Below are 11878 nucleotides of genomic sequence, written 5' to 3'. Positions count from 1 at the left end.
GCCTCGTCCGCACTGCACCCTCCTCCAGGAAGCTGTTTCCACTGCCCCATGTTGCCCTCTGCTGACACTTCTGGTGGGGTCCTGAGAGGGTCTGCCTCTCTGAAGGACCCCAGGGCACTGGGAGAAGTTTGCCTCCCAGGTGCCCAGCCTAGGGTACGCCCCCCCCTAGTTCCTACCCACAATGCCACCCCAGATGGCAGTGACAGAGGGCAGCCTGGCTGGTCTACCATTTCAGGAGTTGGGGGGAGGAGGGAAGGCTGAGGTGGCATAAGGCCCTTCCAGACACAGAACTCGGAGAGTGGGGACATCTTGCAAACACATTGACCTCCATTTCTTGCCCAGTGTCTGTGCCGGGGGGGGGTGGAAAGGAGGTGTTCCCTGTTATTTTTAAATGCCTGGAGCCTTTGATAGAAACTTCAGAGGCATTGCCCCCACTCCTGGCCCCCGGGGATTTCCCAGGTGTAGGGAGGCACTGGGGGTGGAGCCTGAGGGGAAGATTCACTTGGGCCTCTACCTGGATGCCCCCAACGTCCCCCTGCTGAGCCCAGGTCCCTCTCATCCTGTCACTCAGCCTCATGGTGAGGGGAACAGCAGTCCAGGGATAGGGCTGGGTCCCCTCCTAGCTGGAACACAGGACATTCCTCCCCTCGTCTGGAGGGCAGAACACCCCACATCTGGAAATCTGACAACATCCGGCGCTGGGGGAGAGGCAAGTTTTTCACTTTTCTTCCAGATGTTTGGCAAGACTATTAAGAAAGAAAGGGGTGGAGGAGGGTCCTCAGAGACCAGCCAGAAATACCACAAGAAGAGAAGACAGACAGAGGGGGACACACGGAGAGAGACCTCTGGGTGGCCCCATCACCCAGACCTGCTGACCCTCAGGACAACTGACTCTGGACCCCCTCGAGGGCTCCCACCAGCCACAGGCACAGCCAACAAGACACCACCCAATCCCCTTTCACTCATCATGGGGGAAACCGAGGCCCAGAGCCTTGGACATACGCAGGGGCGCCCAGAACCCCGATCTCACTGATGCATCCACACACAATTGCCATCCCTTGGAAACCACTCAGCTTCAGTGGGAACAGGAGTAGATGGGTGACATGGGCCTCCTGAGGCTTGGTTCCCAGGTTTTCAGACTCATGCAGCCTGCTAGAGCCACACAGAGCCACCTTCCTCTGCTTGGTGAGGGGATGTCTTGGTCCTCTTCCCTCGAGCACAGGGCAGATATGGTCCTATAGTGGGGACGCCGTGTACAGAGCCATCCTCCACTCCCTCCCCAGAGCTCAGATGGGCCTTTGACTGTCTGAGCTCTGGCTCCTGGGAGCAGCAGTGCCCTAGGCTCACCCCACAGGGCCACTCTCAACCCGTAACTAATGCCCAGACCCCAGCAGGGACTCTGCAGGGATCACCCCCCTTGACTGCCAGCAACATGCCTGTCGAAGACAGGAGGAAATTAAGGGGTGGGCAGGTGGGCAGGCAGGTGAACAGGAGAGGGGACTTAGTGACAGGGAGAGGCAGGCACTGGGTAGCAAAGACGAGCCACAGAAGGCTTGGCACTCACCTCTCTCTCCCAGGTCCCAGCCTGGGCTCCGTGCCCCTTAGGAAAGACAGCCCAGCAGACAAGATCCTGGCAGAGCCTGGGGAGAGAGACAGGGGTCTGGATCCTTCTTCTTTGACTCCCCCAGCTCCAGTGTCTGAGTTGTGGCCCAGTCTGATGCAGACAGCACATCCCAGAGCCCTCTCTGGGGGCAGCCACCTTACCTCCCCCTCCCCCAGCTGAGGAAACTGTGGGCCCTGACTTCTGAGGAGCCCATGAACAGAGACAGGAGACCCCTGGCCACATTGGCCTCCTTCTTTGTTCTTTCCAGCTCCCATGCCTTTGCACAGGCTTTCCTCCCTCTGGTGCCCTTGTCTGGGACCCTGGCCATGGCTTGTTCCTTGTCACCTCTGGGTCTCAGTGAGATGTCACCTCCTCCAAGAAGCCTCCTCAGACTACCCTGGACCTGCTCCCTCTGCCCTGCCTCTCAGCTGGACTCCCCATCCCTGTGCACCCTAAAATGAGCTGTTTCCCTGTTATCTTGTCTCTTATGTGTGTCCCCCCTCCCATGAATGTCAACTGGCATAGGAGGAGTTTTTTGGTCTTCCATGGCTGTATATCCGTAGGGTCTAGAACAGAGCCTGGTACACAGTAGGCACTCCATAAATGTCAGATGAGCAAATGTCCCAAACATCTCACAGGGGGACTGGAACCCTTTGCCGAACCCCATCTCTGGAGTAAGGCAAGGGGAGATTTGCTGATTGACTGACAGTACTTGTGTCTGCCAGGGGCACCCCGGACAGCAATGCAGCCATTGCTGCCCCTCAGACCACCTGCCGCCCCCCTCCACGCAGGCCTGCTCTTCATGCCACTCCCCATCCATTGCTAAGACTCCTCTCAAGAGCCTGAAGTGGTAGGGACGACCGGATGGTATAGGCAGTGACTTGACCATGATGACCAGCCAGCAGGGGGCGTAAAAGGGATAGGAACTGGTCTTTGGATCCTGAACCCAAACCCCAGAAACCAGGATCCCAACCCAGATCTCAGACTCCAAATCTGGAACCTGGAACGCCAAACCCAGACCACAGACTCAGGCCTCAGAATCCGAACCCCAAACTTAGATCCTGGAACTCAGAGCCCAGGACCAGATTCCGCTCTGGGGACACAGACTCCAAAACCTAGGATGCCAAAGTCAGACCTTCAACCCAGACTCCAAACCCTAGACAGCAGGCCCAGGACCCAAGACTCTAAACCCAGAATCCAGATCCAGGACTCAAGACCCAGGGCCCAGGACCCAGGACTCTAAACCCAGACTCCAGGCCCGTAAACCCAAACCTAGACCCCAGACCCTGGACCCAGGACAGGGGCTGCTGGTTTTCCAAAGGGGCACTGCCTCCTGCCCTGTGTAGACAAGGGTGGAGCAGGGGAGGGGCTAGTTCTTGGCTAACAGCAGGGGTGAGTGCTTGGCAGACCTTCCTGCTAGTGTTCAGAGGGGCATGAGGAATGTCCCTCATCCTGTCAGAGCCAATTTGGGGAACTCAGAATATGGTGGCCACATGGAGGGAATGGTGGGGAGCGAGGAGAGGGATGGATAGGTGAGGCCTGGCTATCCCCTGGGCCCAGGAACCAAAGTCAGGGAAGGAGGGTCAGGCTCCCCATGTGCCCTTGTCCCCCTGGCTGCAGGCTCCGCAGACTGCCCTGGCCCGTCCAGGACCGCCCCTCCTGGCCCACGGCCTTTGGGCTGGGACGCAGGCCCAAACTTCCCGGAGGAGTCAAGAACGCGTCCTGGGCCAGACCCAGAGCCTTAGAAGTAGGTCAAATGTTGTTGTGCAGCAGGTCCTGGGGACCCCATCTGGGCATGGGCAGGCCCACGGGCTGCAGCTCACCCACCAGGGCACACGCGTGTATTCACATAGATGTGGACTCACCACTACACGCCCATAAATACAGACCCTACACAGGGCCGCTAGTTCCCGCCCAACTGCTCAGATGAGGGGACTGAAGCCCCAAGAGGGGCAGGAGCTGCCCAGCAACTCTGGATAGAGGCGGCACGAGGCAGCCACGAGGACCCAGAGAAGGAGAGGAATTTCTGCACCATCCCACGCCCCTGGAGCCTTGGGTGAAAGTCTGACTCCAAGGAGGACTTCCCAGCAGGGCTGCTCTGCCACCAACAGGATGTGGCCTGCTTCCCGGAGGCACAGCCCCAGGCCTTGAAAGATGGGAAGGAGTGGCCAAGGCGGAGGCAGGAGACTTCATATGCTCTTGTGACCCAGGCCGGTCCTGGCTCCTTTTGTCCTCAGTTTCCCCATCTGTACAATGGCCATGGGTGGGGCAAAGTGATCCTGAGTTCGAAAGACAGTCACTGCCCCTGAGCAGTCATGAGCCCATCCTCGCCACCCCCATGCCACACACAGACAACTCTGTCCTCAGCAGGCCAAACACACCCCCCAGGCCCCTCCTTCTGCCCACTGTGCTGACGGGGACCAGATGCTCCAACCTTGTGGTTCTGGGGGTGGGGGTGGCAGGGCCCAGCGGGCTGGCAGACGAGCCCTGGGTTTGGCCCAGGGACCTATAATCAGCTCCTGCCCCTCTGATCCCGGCCCAGGACTGACGCTTGGGGCTGTGGTGTCCTGGCCGGCTGTGGCCACGGCCGCTATATTTGGGAGCCCAATTGAGGATGAGGGAGGGGTGGGCAGGCAGGAGCCTCCAGGGACCAGTGTCTCATGGGGGACAGGGTGGGGGACCCTGTTGGCTAGGCTTGTTCCCTTATGGAAGGAGGGCACAGCCTTGACTTCAGGGGCCCAATCTGAGGGGCGTGCTCTGCTCTCAGGGGCCCAGCCTGGGGGTCATCATCCCTGCCCTCAATGGCTGGTCTAAGGAGGTGGATTGAAAGTCAGAGTGCATGAGAAAGGGGAGGGGGGGTGCTGACAAGATGAATGGGAGTGGGAAAAAGGCTCCCAAAGGGCGAGGTCTGGGGCAGAGGGGTCTGAGATGCGAGGGATAGGAGGAGGGTGTGCCAACATGCTACGCAAAGGGATGGAGAAAACAAAGGCCCGAAGCTGGGGTCCAAGGGAAGGGAGTGAGGTGCAGCCCTAGCCCTGGCTTCCCGGTTCTGCCTGTTGGTCTAGCTTCTAGAGGGGCCCAGCCCCTCCCCCAGCGTGGCCTGAGGCCTCTCTGAACTGCCCTGGACATTCCCCGCCGTTGGGCCAAACCCTGTACTCTCCCACCAGCAGTTTCCCAAAGAGCAAATATTTATTGTCCTTGGAAGAAAAAAAAGAGTCCCCTTTTAGGATTAGGGTCTGGGAGCTGCTACTGAGGCTTGCAGGGGTTCAGCAGCGGCCTGAGATGACCAGAAACCCCACCTAGAGGCTGAAGGCAGAGGAAGGAGGGTGAGCTGGCCTCAGAGGAGAGGGGCTGTGGCTGCCCCAGGCTGTTGGGCGGGGGCTCTGCCCAGATCTCCATCTCCCCAAGATTTCCCCAGAATAGGTCCGAGGGTGTACAGACTCTGTCCCCACGACATGAGGTATGAACCTGTGTGTGAGCGGGTAGATGTGTGCAGTCTGTGTGTGTTCAGATGCATCACTGTGGGCAGGAGGATGGGAACACATGTGTGATCCTGTGGGCGTGTGTCATCTTATGTGTTCACGTGTGTCACACGAGGCTGTGACCACATGTGTGTAGGAGCACGCCTGGGCACTCCTGGCTCTGCGTGCGCGTCCATCTGGGAGCTTGTTCATCTGTTGGCATGGGGCGGGGTAGGGGCATGTGGACACAACCTCTGTTGAATGGCCAATTCAGTCAAAAATGCAAGTAAATTTAGCAGGGGAAAAAAAAACCCTGTCAGTCAGACGAGGAGTCTGAATTGGGTGGTTGTTTGACTGGATGGACCGACTGTCTCAGGCAAACAGTTCGCACTGGCTGGGAGGAGGAACCAGCTCCCCTGGGCCATCATGGAGAAACTGGAGACGGGGACCCCAACTACGGCAGAGACCGAGACACAGAGACCAAGACAGAGACAGAGGTGGGGACAGATTCAGAAACAGGGGAGGGAGAGTTGTTGAGGTGGACCAGAGACAAAGGGAGCAGGATGGAGCTTCCCAGAGCCTACAGACAATGCATGTGCACACAGCCCTCTGGCCCCCTGTCCCAGCTGCAAGCCGGGTTGAAGGCAGATTCATTCTTTCCTCTCACTCACCCTCAAGCAGCCCAAGGTGGACCAGAAGGAGGCGCCAGACTGGGATGCAGGAAGGGAGGGTGGGATGGGCAGCTATGACAAGGAGACAGTGACAGGAATGAAGGCAGTGCAGGGGACCGGGATGGCGGTGGTGGAAGTGAAGGCAGGAGGTGATGGTAGTGATGGCAGCAGAAGAGGGAATGGTAGCTGGGAGAGCCTCCCTCCCTGTCCCCTTGCAGACCACACCTAGCTGTGGAGGCGCCACAGACCCAGGGCTGTCCCCAGCCCACCCCACCAAGCACCAGCTGTGTCCTTGCCTCCAGTGGCCACACAAACACCCTCTGTGGCTCAGGGTGTGGAGCTGCATTGCAAATGACCCAAGCCCCCAGCCAGGAATAGTTAGGGTCAATTCCCGTACCTGCCTGTGTGGATATTTATATATCTGCCCGCCCACCCGGTGTATTCATGTCTAAAGTACGACACACACGTGCACACTCACACACACACACTCACTCACAGGATACCCCATTCAGGCTAACCCGCCCCCGGTGTGTGTCTGTGTCTGTCTGAAGATGCCTACTGGTCCCTGGACACCCCTCACGTCACCTGGTCCCTTTCTACCAATACGGTGGCCAACAGGAATCACACTGAAGTGTGTATGTGCACCCATGCACACATACATACTCACGCGCTCACAGTCACTCAGGAACCCCACCTACGGGTGCTTGGACCCAGAGCAGGCACACTCCTCTGCACACATCTTTAAACGCAAACCCTCACACTCTATAGATGCCTTTGTGCGCACACACCTTCATACACAGGTGCACGTGCACTTTACCCACACATTCCCTTTGCGTGCATACGTACACACATTCACATGCCTCTGCATACACATACCCCTAACACATCACACCTTCAAGTTCACGGTATAGGAAGAGCTCTGGGTGGGAATTAGGAGTGCTGGGAAGGAGGAGAGAGGCTGAGGGCAATAGAAATCAGGAGACCATGGCAGGCCTGCCTGGTGAGGTGTGGGTAGGTGGCAGCGTGAGTGCACGTGTGTGTGTGAGTTTGAACGTGTGTGTCCAGTATTTTGGAACCTTTCCACTGCCTCCTCTCCAAATCCCCTGGAGGGCCATCCCCACCCCCACCCTGCTCACAGAAGGAAATAGAGGCCAGAGCAGAGCAGCTGGGCCTGGGGAGGTCAGCGTCCCCAAGTTTGGGGCTTGCAAGCCTTAGCATCTGTGTTGTTCTTGGAACACCCAGGCCAGATAAGGACTGGGGTCAGAGCTCGGCTCTCGTGGGAAAGGACTCTCTGGAAGGCTCCCGACCCATTCCTTTCCCAGATGTTGGACCCCAGAGCAGGCAGCAGGAGGGCAAAGGGGATGGCTGGGGGACAGGTAGGGCCCCATCACGCTGGGCTGGAGAACTGGAGGGGGTCCACAGCAGATTCAGATTCACAGATGCCCAGGAATGTGCAGTGACCCCTCAAACCAGCGCAAGGACCTCCAATTGTCGGGCCTGGAGCAGACAGAAAGGGATGATACCAGATACCCTGCTCTCTGCAAAATCTGGACTTGGGACCCTCTGCTCCAAGGAGCCTCATTAGGTTCTGGAGCCAGGGCTAATGGTCAGAGACTCTGTGTCTGAGAAGTCTGCAGCCTAGCTGGATGGAGAGGCTGTTTTGAGGAGATGGATGGAGTGCTAGGCGACATCAAAGCACCATGTCCCATCCAAAGCAAATCCAGGTATTGGTCCTGGGATTGGTTATCGGGGCCAGCAGGGGACCCAGTTCTGGTCCTGTCCCCATCACTGACTCCTAGAGACTCTTGCTCTCTGGAGACCTCAGTGTTCACACCTGTACAATGGAGTGGGGTCTTAGGTCAGCTCAGCAGACACACAGTCCCCCCAGCACAGTCAGTTTAGGGCATCTTCGGACCTGAGTCTCCTCCTTCCCCCACTTGCACCAACCTTTGTCCCCTGCCCAGGTCTCAGTGCCTCGGAGAAGGCTGGAGCTTCTTTGCTGAAGCTTAGAGCTTAGAGTCAAGTCAACAAGGGAACAATCGGCTGGAATTCCACATGAATACAGGGCTCTCCAAGGCTACAGATAATCGAGGAGGGACTGGGGGATTCCTGTGTCCCCTGGGAGCCTTGCCTGACTGCAAGCCTCACCCCACTGAAGAGGGGCCCTGTCTTCAGGAGTCCTGGTCCGAGGGGATATGCAGGAACCTCTCTGGTAGGTGTAGCAGGTCCCTCCCCCAGCCCATCCGCCACCTAGCCTGCCTGACCTATAATCACTGTAGATGCAGTTTGGGGTCAGGAACCATGAAGAGGAACCATTGACTGCATCAGTCAAGAGCCCTCACCACCTTCACACTCCCCCTGCCTGGCCCTGGGGTCCCCCCAAACCCATCATCCCACTGAGAGCAGAGGCCACAGGTTCAGATGGGCTGGCCTGGGCTGTAGCACTGGGGTGGGCCCTCCCTGCAGCCCCAGGCCTCCCAAACTTCACTCTCCCATCTAGCAGTTGGGCTCCAGTCCTGCCAGCTTGACCCTTGGGCTGCTTCCTGATTTGCTAAGAACTTTCCAATCCATCAGGTTTAATCTCCTAAGGCTCCCTGGAGAAGAACTTTCTGACAATGCATGACAAGAGACTTGTCCAGAGGCCAGAGGAGCGTCTTTCTGAGATCCTGGGATTCCCTCCCTCCTCTTGGGGAAACTGAGGCTCAGAAGAGGCTGTCTCCATAGCAACTGAGAGATAAGAGGGGCAAGGGGCGGGGAGAGTATTTGAAGTCCAAAGCTCCAGCCACTAATTCTCCCCTCCTGCAGAGACGTGGGACAAGATGATGCTTTTTTTTCTACCATGAAAGACTCAGCAGGACCACAGAGATGGCCCAGTCCCTGCCCTCAGGGCTCGCAGTCTATCAAGAGAGAGGCAAGAATCAAGAATCCAAGGTCTTACTCTGCTGGGGGCTCAGAAGCAGATCCAGGAAGACCTAGGAGAAAAGGGAACATTTGAAGGGTATATGAGACACCCCCCCAAGCCAAGAAGGGGAGGGCAAGTCAGACAGTGAGAAGCAGGGGTAGAGACTCACCAGGGTTCAGGCAATGGGAACCCCAGGGCAGTGGTGCCTGCAGGGAAGTGGCTCTCAGAAGTGGAGCCTCCAAGTCTCTGAGCCCAGCCCTGCACACAATAAGTTCTCAAGCGTTTGGGGAGTAAGTGATCTGATCCAGGGGGGTCACAGGAAGGCGTCTGAGCAAAGGAGTGGCTCCATCAGGTCTGACCTTCCAGAACACTTTTCTTTCTCTCTCATCCCTCTCCTCTCTCTGCTAGGTCCTCACGTCTTTGCCCCCATCTGCCCCCAAATAGCCCTCTGTGATCATGCTTAAATTGGAAAATATATGTGGAGCACTAAGTGGGAGGGGCGGAGGTGGCCACTCTTCCGTCAGGGACCCAGCTCTGCTCCCTGGGCCAGGAATGGCTTCCAGAGCCTGCTGTGGGGCGAAGGGTGTTGCAGAGGGGTGGCGTATGCTAGTTGGCCCAGAAGTCAGCACTCCTGTTCCCCGCCTCTGCATGCCCACACCAGCTCAGGAAGGCAGGGAAGGAAAGGGGTGCAGTGGAGGTGGGGGGAGGCTAAACCACCAGTCTCCCTATGGAGAGAGCATGACTGAGTCCATAGTCGCCGGGGCTTCTGCTTCCCACCTGCGAAGCGGGGCTTGAGGTTTTCATTCACTCCTGAAGAGGCAGAGGGGCCCCGGAGATGGAGCAGCGGCCCAGGACAGGTAGGAGCTGGGTGTGTGACTTCGAGCTGCCTCTCGTCCTTGCTGGGCCCAGCTGGTGACCAGTGCCCCCTCCAGCTCCGGGGAGGTCTCTGAGATAGGCATAGTCATTCTTCTGTTACCCTGGAACCTCCTCCAAGGTGGCGACTCACCTGTCTCCATCGGGGGCCCTTCAGCCTCTTCCACAGCCTGAGAGGGCCCTGGGTGTTGGGAAGGGCTGGGGACCTGGTCTGGATGAGCTGGGTGACCTCTAGCATGCCATTGCCCCTCGCTGAACATCGTTCTCCCACACAGTTTTATAAACTTCCCCAAAGTACTTCCCCTTCTGGCCAGTTCAGCCACGTCCATGGCGCCTCTGGGCCAGGCTCTGTGCCGGGTGTCGGACAGCCAGGCAGACACAGCCCTGGTCCCAGCCCGAGATGTTCCCAGTGTCATTGTCAGTTCATTGCTTAGCTCAGCTAGCGTGCCCTGAGGCATTCAGGGTGAGAGGAAACTGAGGCCCAGAGAGATGGCCCAGCAGTCCCCAGATGGCCCAGTCTGAACCAGGACCACCCACATAGATGGTCCCTCCAGGCCAAGCAGGACCCAGTGTCAAGAACTAAGGGTCTCCCACCCAAGGTCTCCCCACCACCGCCCCCAGGCAAGACCCAGTGTCTGAGCTAACCCCCTTCCCACTGCCTCCTCCTTCCCGGCCCCCTCATCCCTTCAAACCGCAGGGCCCATCCGGCCTCTGGAAAGCGTGCCCAGGACCTCGGTGATATTTTGAGTTTAAGAAAACTTTGCAGTCGGCAGGAGCTCTTAAAGGTTATAAATAGCAGCAGCAGGAGCCCATGCCGGGAGAGGCGGAAACACGTGTCAAACACACATGGGAGGTGGTATTCCAAGGCACAGACCCCCTCCTCACCACCACTAGGGACTCACCAGGCTTCAGGGGATTTTACAACCACTGGAGTGGGAAGTCACACCCCACCTGGAAGGTGTCTGGGAAAGGAGACTCTGCTCTTGCCCCCAGCCAGGGTCCCTGAGCGGTTGGCCAGGTTGCCCCGGGGCACATGGGGGCGCTGTTGAAAGGGGTCTGGGGTGGGAGGTCTTGCTCCTACCCTCTCCCTCTCTGCACAACACGGGAACCCTGGGGGCTGAGAGGAGTTTTGGATTGCGTCCCCTCTAACCCCGGTCAGCATAAGCCCAGGGTGAAGAAGGAATTATTCCAAGGTCACACAGGAGCTGGGTAGGATTCAGACCCCCAACCCACAGTTCTTTTCACCAAATGCTGCTGCTGCATCCCTTCCATTTTGAGGGACCACAGGACAACACCTTAGCCCACCTGATTAAGCGCAGCTGGAGGACTGTGTGGAGGGGCCCCTGATACGCGTCATCCCCTCCTGACCTGGGGGTGAGCAGACCCTAGGGCCTCATCTCTCAACAGCCCATCCAGTCCCCACGTTTCCACTTCTGATGAAGATCTGCCTTTGAACAGATGAGGAAGGGAGCGCTGGAGAGGGCAAGGGATTCCCCCCACCCCAGAGGGCTGCACACCCATGCCCACCTTGCCAGGGTGTGGCTTGTGGACAACCCAAGGCCAGGTGTGGGGTCTTCACAAGGAATTCAGCTCTGGTTTGGGCCACTGCAGTCTCAGGTTTGCCTTGAAGGCCATACGCTTTGAGGACATGCTCTCAGGAGCCTGGTCTGAGGGAACACAGACATGAAGACCCCTTCGATTTTCCCGACTGCTCCACAGTAGGCATAGGCAGGAACCGTTACTCCAATGCAAAGACTGGGAAGCCAAGGTGTGTCTGAGTTCCCCATGGCCATCCCTAGTTCTGCCTCACTCGTGCCCCACCTGCTGCCCATGGCCCCCCACAGGTCTGGGGGCAGCAGCCAGGCCTGGCGTCTAGGCGCTCTGAACCTCAGGGAGCCCCGAAGGGTTTATGGGGCTCCTGATGAATGGGCCTGTTGAGCTCAGAGGGGGCCGGGCCCGAGTAAACATGACTGGGTCTGAGCTGCCATTCTCCCCCTGCCTCCTTCTTCAGGACCCAGGACGAAAATACGACTTCCTGTCCCTGGAGCTGAGGGCTAGACTCGCCCCTCAGAGCCCTGGGCTGGGGCCCACAGGAGGAGCACAGCTTGGCCTGCACGGGCAGCCCCCAAGTTTGCGGGGGAGACGGGACCTCAGGTTTTCAGAGTCACAGGTCTGCATCCAGGACCCGAGTGCTTGGGCACTTTATGGGGCCCCTTCAAGCCCTGAACTGTCCATCTGTTAATGACAGACTGGGAAACTGAGGCCATGAATAGGAAGGGGATCCACAGGTCAGGACAGAACAGGCACTGAGCCCCAGCCTCTTGCTTCTCTGGCCAGTGAGGATGGGAGCAGCTGGAAGAGCAGGGGG

Source organism: Eschrichtius robustus, chromosome 12, assembly GCF_028021215.1.
Source record: "Eschrichtius robustus isolate mEscRob2 chromosome 12, mEscRob2.pri, whole genome shotgun sequence".
Lineage (NCBI taxonomy): Eukaryota > Metazoa > Chordata > Mammalia > Artiodactyla > Eschrichtiidae > Eschrichtius > Eschrichtius robustus.
Note: the sequence above shows the minus strand (reverse complement) of the source record.